Genomic DNA, 8689 nt, shown 5'->3' with positions numbered 1-8689 from the left:
CTCCTGGGCTGCGGTTATTCCCAGTGTGTTCCTTTCCTACTCCAGGCCAACAAACCTTCATACAGACATTTTATGAATCTTAAAAACTATCATTTTTATGCAAATAACTTTAGTTAAACTAAAAAATATGTATATTTTTGGAAGCGGGAAAAATTGATTAAAATACTATAAAATCTTTCAAGTTAAAAAAAAAAAATGCCAGGCTAATTTTCTTTTTAAAACACGCCTTATGTAAATTCCACAAAAACTGCTCAGGAACAATTATTCAACACTTGATTACTTTTTGCATAAATGAATCAAATCCTTATTGGTCGAGCACAGATCTCCTGTGCACACGTGAGCGCTACACGTGCGTTTTAGGAAGGGTCTTGAGCAGGAGGCTTGCGTCACCCGTCACCCGTCCCCACCCCTGGCTCCTGCCCTCACACCATTCTTTGTGTTTCCACTTTGTCCCTGCAGACGAAAACCGCTATTGCTTTGTTGTACGATGAAGAGTCTGAAAATACCTATGACGTCCGGCTGAAGCTGACGAAAGAGGTGCTGACAATTCAGAAGCAAGATGTCGTCTGTGTGGGCGGAAGCAACCAGGGCAGGAATGTAAGTGCCGCCACTTCAGGGGAGTCTCAGAGTGTTTCAGAGGAGCCCCGTCAAGGGTCTTTGAAAAGTGTGATTCAGGAATGATTGCTGAGCAACAGCTGTTGCCTGTTATTTAAATATCCACAACTATTGGCTTTGACTGTGTCACAAAATAAAATACAGTGGTTTTTTTTTTTTTTTTTGAGACGGAGTCTCGCTCTGTCGCCCGGGCTGGAGTGCAGTGGCCGGATCTCAGCTCACTGCAAGCTCCGCCTCCCAGGTTTATGCCATTCTCCTGCCTCAGCCTCCGAGTAGCTGGGACTACATGCGCCCGCCACCTCGCCCGGCTAGTTTTTTGTATTTTTTAGTAGAGACGGGGTTTCACCGTATTAGCCAGGATGGTCTCGATCTCCTGACCTCGTGATCCGCCCATCTCGGCCTCCCAAAGTGCTGGGATTACAGGCTTGAGCCACCGCGCCCGGCCAAAATACAGTTTTTAAGGTTGTATTATCTCCCTGACTTTATTTGCTAATACATTTTCCACGTAAAGCTTATGTAAAAAATATCCCCAATCCTGGCGCGTACCTGTAATCCCAGCTCTGCTGAAGGCTGAGGCAGGAGAATCGCTTGAATCCGGGAGGCGCGGAGGTTTCAGTGAGCCGAGATCCCACCACGGCACTTCAGCCTGGCGACAGAGTGAGATTCCGTCTAAAAAAAAAAAAAAAAAAAAAAGCCCCAAATGCCCGCATCTGAGATGTGGAATGTTCTCCCTGGAAACCAGAAGGGACCCACAGGGTGACTGGTGTGCTTGCCGAAAGCACAGAAGCCCCAGGGTTTCCGTCTGCAATGGCCGTGAAAGGCAAGGCGGTGGGTGTTCCAGCATTTGGGGCCACCTTGGTCGCCGTGCATCTGTGGATGGAAACGTGAATTTTGATGCCGAAACAAGGTCCTTCTTGGCTGCAATTATATTCCTAACTGACAAATGAAATTTCCTTAAGGGTAAGAAATGTATTTATCAGATGCGGCAGAATGGTGACTATTGGGGATTTTGTTTTGTTTTCTTTTTGCAACTTTTATTTGAAAGAGGACTACCGCAAATCAAACATACTGCATTGAAACTGCAATCATTTTGTCAGTTCCTCATTTTCCTTCCAGTCGGAGTAAATAATTTTAGATATATGTAGTGTCATCTTTAGTCAGAGACCTTTCGTTGCTCTCCTTTAAATACATCCATTGGCTGCAAAAACTGATGTTCAAGAATCATGTAGTTGAAAAGAGGTTCTTTTCAGTGTGTTCTTGAAAATATTCCGAAAACCATTTCCATTCCTATGTTCTAGGCCGGCCCTTTCTGGGGGCACAGGCTTAGGAGACCCTGTGTTTGTTTGGTTTTCTCAGTCCTCCTGTCCTTTACCTTGGAAATAAAATGAGGGGGGCATGTCCCGCCCGACTCACAATCCTGTGACAGTGTTTCCGAAGAGGTGCAGATGTTAGCAAAGTGTGACGGGTTTCCCGAGAAGGTCCATAAAGATCCCACCATAAACCATTCTGGTGTAGATGTGGATCGTGTACAAGTGCTCCTGTGAGCATCCTGGCCCACACCTTCTGTTTGGAGCCCCTCCTTCTGTGGCTGGCACCCAGTGCACCCTCCTGCTCCCCCACATGTCCCCTGTGGCTCAAGGAGGTGAAGGTTCTGGGATGGGGGGGCAGGGTCCCCCTTTCGGTTGCTCTTCCCTGGAACCCCAGCCCCAGCACCACATCCCTACATATGCCCTCTTCATACTGCCTCCAGGACTGCATCTGTCTTCCTCCGTTTGAGTTACTGTAACAAAATACCTGAGCTGGGTAATTTACAAAGAACAGAAATGCATTGCTCACAGTTCGGGAGACTCAGAGCGCAGGATCAAGGTGCCTGCAGATTGGGTGGTCTGGTGAGGGTCTGCTCTCTTTCCAGACGGCGCCTTGAACACTGCATCTTCCAGAGAGGACGATCACTGTGTCCTTGTGTGGCAGGAGGCGGAAGGGGTGAGATTTTTCAGCCAAGCTTTTGTGTGAAGGCACCTGACCCCATTCATGAGCTCACAGCCCTCATGGCTCAGTCACCTCCCACAGCCCACACCCCAGCACCACTGCCCTGGGTAGTAAGTTTCCTCGTGAGCTTTGGAGGAGACAGACATTCTAACCCTGGCGTCTGTGTTCCAGAGGCCGTGGTCAGTCTTCACAGGCTCATGCAGGATTCCCACAACCCTGAGGCTTTTTTCTTCCCAAAGTGTAGATAAATCTCATATCTGCCTTTATGTGGTCTAATCACTAACCATTATGACTTTTTCCTCCACTTGTTCTAAATACCTAATAAGAGTGGGCTTGAGCAAAGAAAAAAATCAAGGAAGGTTTTGTAATCATTGTAAACTTACCCTGCTTAGTAGAGATTTTTATAGAAAATCTCAAAGTAAAAACACTAAATGTGTTTATGCTGTATTGGCTAGAAAAAAATAAATTACGTTTTAAAAGTCTGTAGCATCAGATTCTCTACCAAGAGTTAGGTTATTGGTGAACATGAAAGACTGCTCAAGAAAAACGGGTGTTGCTCCCACGTGTAGACTTACGCGTACAATTTTATACAATTTTAGGTGAATTATTGACACCTAAAAAGCCTGTGGATCTAATGTTAAGATCCCTGCTCTACGAGAAGCGGGGCCGTCAGAACACTCAGGTGCCTGGTCCATTTCTCAGTGATCTTTGCTGCCTCCACATGACACCCTCCTCCTTAGAGATGAAGCGAACACGTTTGTGAAAACACATGCTCACCTGGGCTGGAAAATTGAGGGGAAAGGGTTTATGCGAAAAGTATATACCCAGAAATTGAGGTCAGGATTTTTTTTCTTCTTGCTTTTTGAGACGGGGTCTCGCTCTGTCACCCAGGCTGGAGTGCAGTGGCGCAACCTTGGCTCACCATAACGTCTGCCTCCCGGGCTCAGGCGACTCTCAGGGTTTCTTTTAGGTAGAGAATTTCAGGGTTTCTGTCCCAGGCAGAAAATCATATTGGGATCAACCCCATCAGTTTGAGGGATAACTGAAATCCTGCACCTTCCGTTGATTTTGAAAATAAAGCCATTTTACCATGAGAAGTTATCAGGTGTTTGGAGATTGGGAAGGCCTACTTTTGACAAAGGTCACAGCTGTTTCTAGAATTAGAAGCAGAACACCCGGGGGGCCTCAGAGCCCAGTGACAGCCCTTTCGTCCACATCAGGGAGGGTTTCCCACGTTGGCCCCCAGCGAACCTGACTGAGAACACTTGTTTTCCATTTAAAATAATTTTGAAGAGCAGAACTGGAAGACCTAATCATTGCACAATTGATTCACAGAAAAACCTGAGTGGGGGATTTTTATCTCATGGCCTATGGAGGCCCTGCGTGGATCCCAGGAGACGAAAAATTCATCATCAGATTCAGCTCAGCATAGATTGATTGAGTACACAAGATAGGTATTAAAGTCAAGCATATCCCAAACCCTAGATAATATTACTAGTAAAAATAGTTACAAATATGAATTATTTTATTACCACATGCCATTACTTTTCTAAGCATATTTCATATTATAATTCGCTTAAAACCTCCACATCCTGATGCAGGAGACACCCCTACGGCCGCTGGTACAGTGACTTAGCCTGAGGCTGAGGCTCTTACCCTGAGGGGACCCTGAGGTTGGTAGCTTGCTCATTCAGCCCCTAGGATCGCTGGTGTGTCTGCCACTGACTCCACGTCCTGGAGAAGACACCTGCTGAGTCTGCATGTTACTTTGAATGTCCTCACTGAAGTTGCACGTACAGTTCCGACTGGCATTTTAATTTTCAGATTGTTTTTTTCTTTATAGCGACTAATAGTTAATTTATATGCTCTGAGCCCTGTTTTCAGTGGGAGGTTCACTCTCACTTCAGCACCTGCTCTGCAGATGGGCTTGGAAGTAGTTTGGGTCTCCTGAAGCCTACCTCAACATTCCTACTGAACTCCAAACCTCTGGTTACATTTGTGTTCTCACCTGAACATTGGAGAAGACAAAATTAACGGGTAGATGTGTGTTTTGTTTTCTTGAACCTGCTGAAAATAGAACCACATTATCCATTAGTGATAGACGACCATAGAAGGAAAAGAGCAAAACTAGCTTTACCTTTAACAAAGCCAACAGATCTCTAAGTTCTGCCCATGTATCCTGCAGCACAAAATCTGAATCAATGTATTATTTTACTTCCTGTTCCTTTATATTGACACGAAGTGTGGATGCCCAAGAGTCTCAGGATTCCGTCTCCCAGAGACTGTGTGGGCTTTCAGGAGGGGAGAGCCAGCTTCCTCTTCCCTTTCAGAATTTCCATTTAGATTGCTGTATTTTTCTGTAATTGTCATTGTGCATTAGATGTTCTTTTAATTGATAATGTCTATGTTGGTACTTTGAATTAATGTGGTGGGACGTTGTGTATTAAACTGGGTACGTTAGGTCATGGTAGATTCACAATTGGAAAGTATTTTAGAAAATTTTACTTCTTCATTTTACTATGTAGGAAATTTAAGATTCAGGAAGAAGGAGGTATGGTTCTAATATTACAAAGTTACCCACAGAGTTAAGACAGCACTGGGCACAACTCTGCTCATTTATAATCTAAGGGATGCGCTCTGATAAATTAGTGAAGACTGCACAAGAAACCGGCAACCACAAGCAGCGCCAACACAAACAGTGTTGGGTGACAGTTAAAATCACAGTTCTAAACTGTGATTTTAGAACTGTGATTTTAATATGGAATGAAGAATTTAAAGTCTCTCAGATTGTTGAATGGATCATGATACTTGCAAACATGTAGGAGTTTATGATAAATTCTATACACAATATACAAAATTCTACACTTGTTTCTCATAAAGTCAATATTTCATGACTACTTTATCTAAATTTATATCTGTATTTCCCAAGTTGCTTCTTATTCTTTGGGTGCAAAATCAGGAGTAGACATCACTTCCGTTTTACTTTTTTTTAATTCTAGCCTTAATCTTTATTATTTTATGTCCTTAAATTTAGACAAGTGACCAATTCCCCTTACAATATTTTATAATTCAGCCAAAATACAAGTAATTTAGTAGCAATCCTTTTAAGCTAATCTGACACTTTATCACCATTATATATTTTTTCTGTTGATAACTTTATTGACAAACATTTATTAGTTTGTTAACTCTTCCATTTTTCTCAGATCCCAACACAAAATGTATTTCTTTACAGTTTCTGAAAACCAGTCTCTGTGTGCTTCTTCATGCTGAGTCAGCTCTGACGCCTATGTGCATCGCCTCACCTGTTTCTCCTGGTTGGGTCAGATCCCACTCCGCCTGGCACCTGGTCCAGCTCAGGGCCTGTGAGCTCTCATGAGTCCATTAGGGGAAGGTCTGCTGGACGCCTCGGCCTGTCCTCCACAGAGCTCATCAGTGTAGGGCAAACGTGCATGTTTACAAATGGAATGCTGTATGAGAAGAATTGGCTACTGTTCCTGGAAACTAGAAAACAGAAAGCAAAACAACTGCATTTGGAGCTTTCATTTGCCGGTGACTCGCCCACCGGTGGAGGAATCATATAAGCTCATTAGAGTGTGTCCATAGTCAAACTGGAATATGAATTCTTCTCTCATTATGTTCTATCCCAGGGTAAATCCGATGTCCTTGCTGATTGCCTGGCTGGCTTTAAGTGGGAGGATATCCTTCTTACGAAAATCACTAACTTCTAGAAGGCATCCACTCTTATTTGAAATTGATTTCTCTTGTGTTTAAAATGGCCAACGGCCTTTTTCTTGGATGAATTTATTTCCAAAAGATTTGTCTCCACAGAGGAGGATGGCATGGCGAGGCAGCATGACTGGAACATAAACAAACTGTAAGACACAAAGTGCCGGGAAAAGTGCAGGTAAATTTGGAAGCAAGTGATTTGTGAAGTTTCACAGGTACGGGGCCGAAGGCTGCAAGGATGAACCAGGACTTTGAAATTCATACCTTCAGGAGAAAAGTGGACAGTCTTGCTGAAAAGGCTTCTGAAACAATTAACAAAATGCAGTCGTCGGCAAAACATCTAGAATTTATCTATCATCACTTGGATAGTGTCTGACTCTTGCAAAATTCACCTTTGCCTTAGTTTTCAAAACTATTAAGTTAGCTCGTTAAAATGTTATTTAATGGTACCCAGAATAGAGTTTACTTTAATAAGGAAAGTTCTGGTTTAAAGAATATGAAAACCTTAAAAAAATGAACAGTTTGGCCATATTCATTATAAAAGTTTACACCAAGGTTTAGTTAAAAATAATAGTTTACGCTTTGGGAGGCTGAGGTAGGAGGATCACGAGGTCAGGAGTTTGAGACTAGCTTGACCAACACGGTGAAACCCCATCTCTACTAAAAATACAAAAATTAGCTGGGCGTGGTGGCGGGTCCCTGTAATCTCAGCTACTCAAGAGACTGAGGCAGGAGAATCGCTTGAACCCAAGAGGTAGAGGTTGCCGTGAGCCAAGATTGCACCATTGCACTCCAGCCTGGGCGACAGAGTGAAACTGTGTCTCGAAAAAAAAAGTAATAGTTTACATATGTTTGTGTATAAGGGTGTGTGCACGCAGCAGCACACCTTATAAAGAAATCAAATAGAAAGTGCGTCACTCAAATAGAACTTTCAATAACCAAAATCTAACAGCAAAGACAGTTGCATAATCTGCCAAATATTTTTTTAAGTATATAATTTTTCAAACCTAAAAAATTTGAAGTGAGCAAACAGAACCCTGTGCAATTATCATTAATATTTATTATATGCCAACATAGCACTAGATTGCTTTGGCTCTGTCTGTGTTTTTAAAGAGTAAAGTATGCCTCCACAGCTGGAGCCTGACTGCCTCCTCATCAGCCCTTCAGTACTGATGTTCCTACCAACTGTTCCATTTACATTTTTAAATTCTTCCTTCATACGCATTTTTCCACAGACAACAAATTTTTTGTGTGTTTTTCAATTGTAGATAAATGAAATGCCATTAGGTGCTCATTTTGCAAACATTATGCTTTTTATATGGATCTACAATGCATGAAGATAAAACCTGCTGCATGTAGATCTGCTTAGTCCATCCCTTTAAGGACTGAGTTGTTGCATGAACTGTCCAAAGTTGATTGATAAGTTTTCTGCACATTCTTAGTTGGGTGTAAGTCCCTGCAAGAAAAATTTAGATTTTCAATATTGCCAACATATTTATTTTAATAAGCCTAACTTTGCAATGATGTGTACATTCTCTAGAAGTTAGTTTGGGGCTCATATGTGGTGAGTTCTTGTTACCAGCTGTGAATCCCCAAGGGTCTGCAGCAAACTCGATTCTTGCTTCCTTGGAGGAAGGAATTGGGTTGAGGGGCAGAAAGAGGTTTAAGGCAGAGGGAGAAACTGAGGCCAGTTTTAGAGCAGGGGTGAACGTTTATTAAAAAGTTTTAGAGCAGGAGTGAAAGGAAGCGAAGGACACTTGTAAGAGAGCCGGTGGGTGACGTGAGAGACCAAGAGCCCCGTCCAGCCCTTGACTCGGGGTTTTCTCCATTGACATGGTTCCAAGGTTTGCAGCCCCCTTCCCCGATTCTTCCTTGGGGGTGGGCTGTCTGCATGTGCAGGGCCGGCCAGCATTTGAGGGGGCTGCATGCACCGTGTGTTTCCTGGGGCTGTGCACGTGTTCACTTGAGGTGTTTTTCCCTCACCAGTTGAGTCCACCCAGAGGAAAGTCATAGACCAGTTAAATACCACCCTTTTGTATTGAAAGTGACCGTGCTTGATGCCACTGCCCAGCTCCTGAGATCTTATCGGGAAGCTGCTGATCACCAGCTTCCGGTGTTTTCTATCTACCTGGAGACTGCCTTTTCCTGGTACTGGCTGTGCCCAGTGGTCATTTTAGACAGAAAGTGTAACAACCACCTGACCACCACCTGCTGGTCGCCTGATGTCCTGGGGCTGGGGCCTGTCTCCTGCCCTGCTCGTGTCTGCTCTGTGTTATGGCTGTGAAGAGCCCTGCTCGTGTCTGCTCTGTGTTACGGCTGTGAGGTTGTGAAGAGCCCTGCTCGTGTCTGCTCTGTGTTA

General features: G+C 43.7%; 1 protein-coding gene across 1 annotated transcript in view; it reads left to right on the top strand.

Annotated features, from left to right (window-relative positions):
* Nucleotides 1-407: 407 nt before the first annotated feature.
* The window catches only part of SNTG2 (syntrophin, gamma 2), a 243436-nt gene continuing 235154 nt past the window's right edge, over nt 408-8689 (top strand). The window contains exon 1 of the mRNA XM_011960963.1: nt 408-597. The gene's annotated coding sequence lies outside the window, so the exon portion shown is untranslated. The remainder of the gene's footprint in view (nt 598-8689) is intronic.

This window comes from Colobus angolensis, unplaced genomic scaffold (assembly GCF_000951035.1).
Source record: "Colobus angolensis palliatus isolate OR3802 unplaced genomic scaffold, Cang.pa_1.0 Scaffold53, whole genome shotgun sequence".
Lineage (NCBI taxonomy): Eukaryota > Metazoa > Chordata > Mammalia > Primates > Cercopithecidae > Colobus > Colobus angolensis.
Note: the sequence above shows the minus strand (reverse complement) of the source record. Positions and strands in the feature narration are given on the sequence as shown.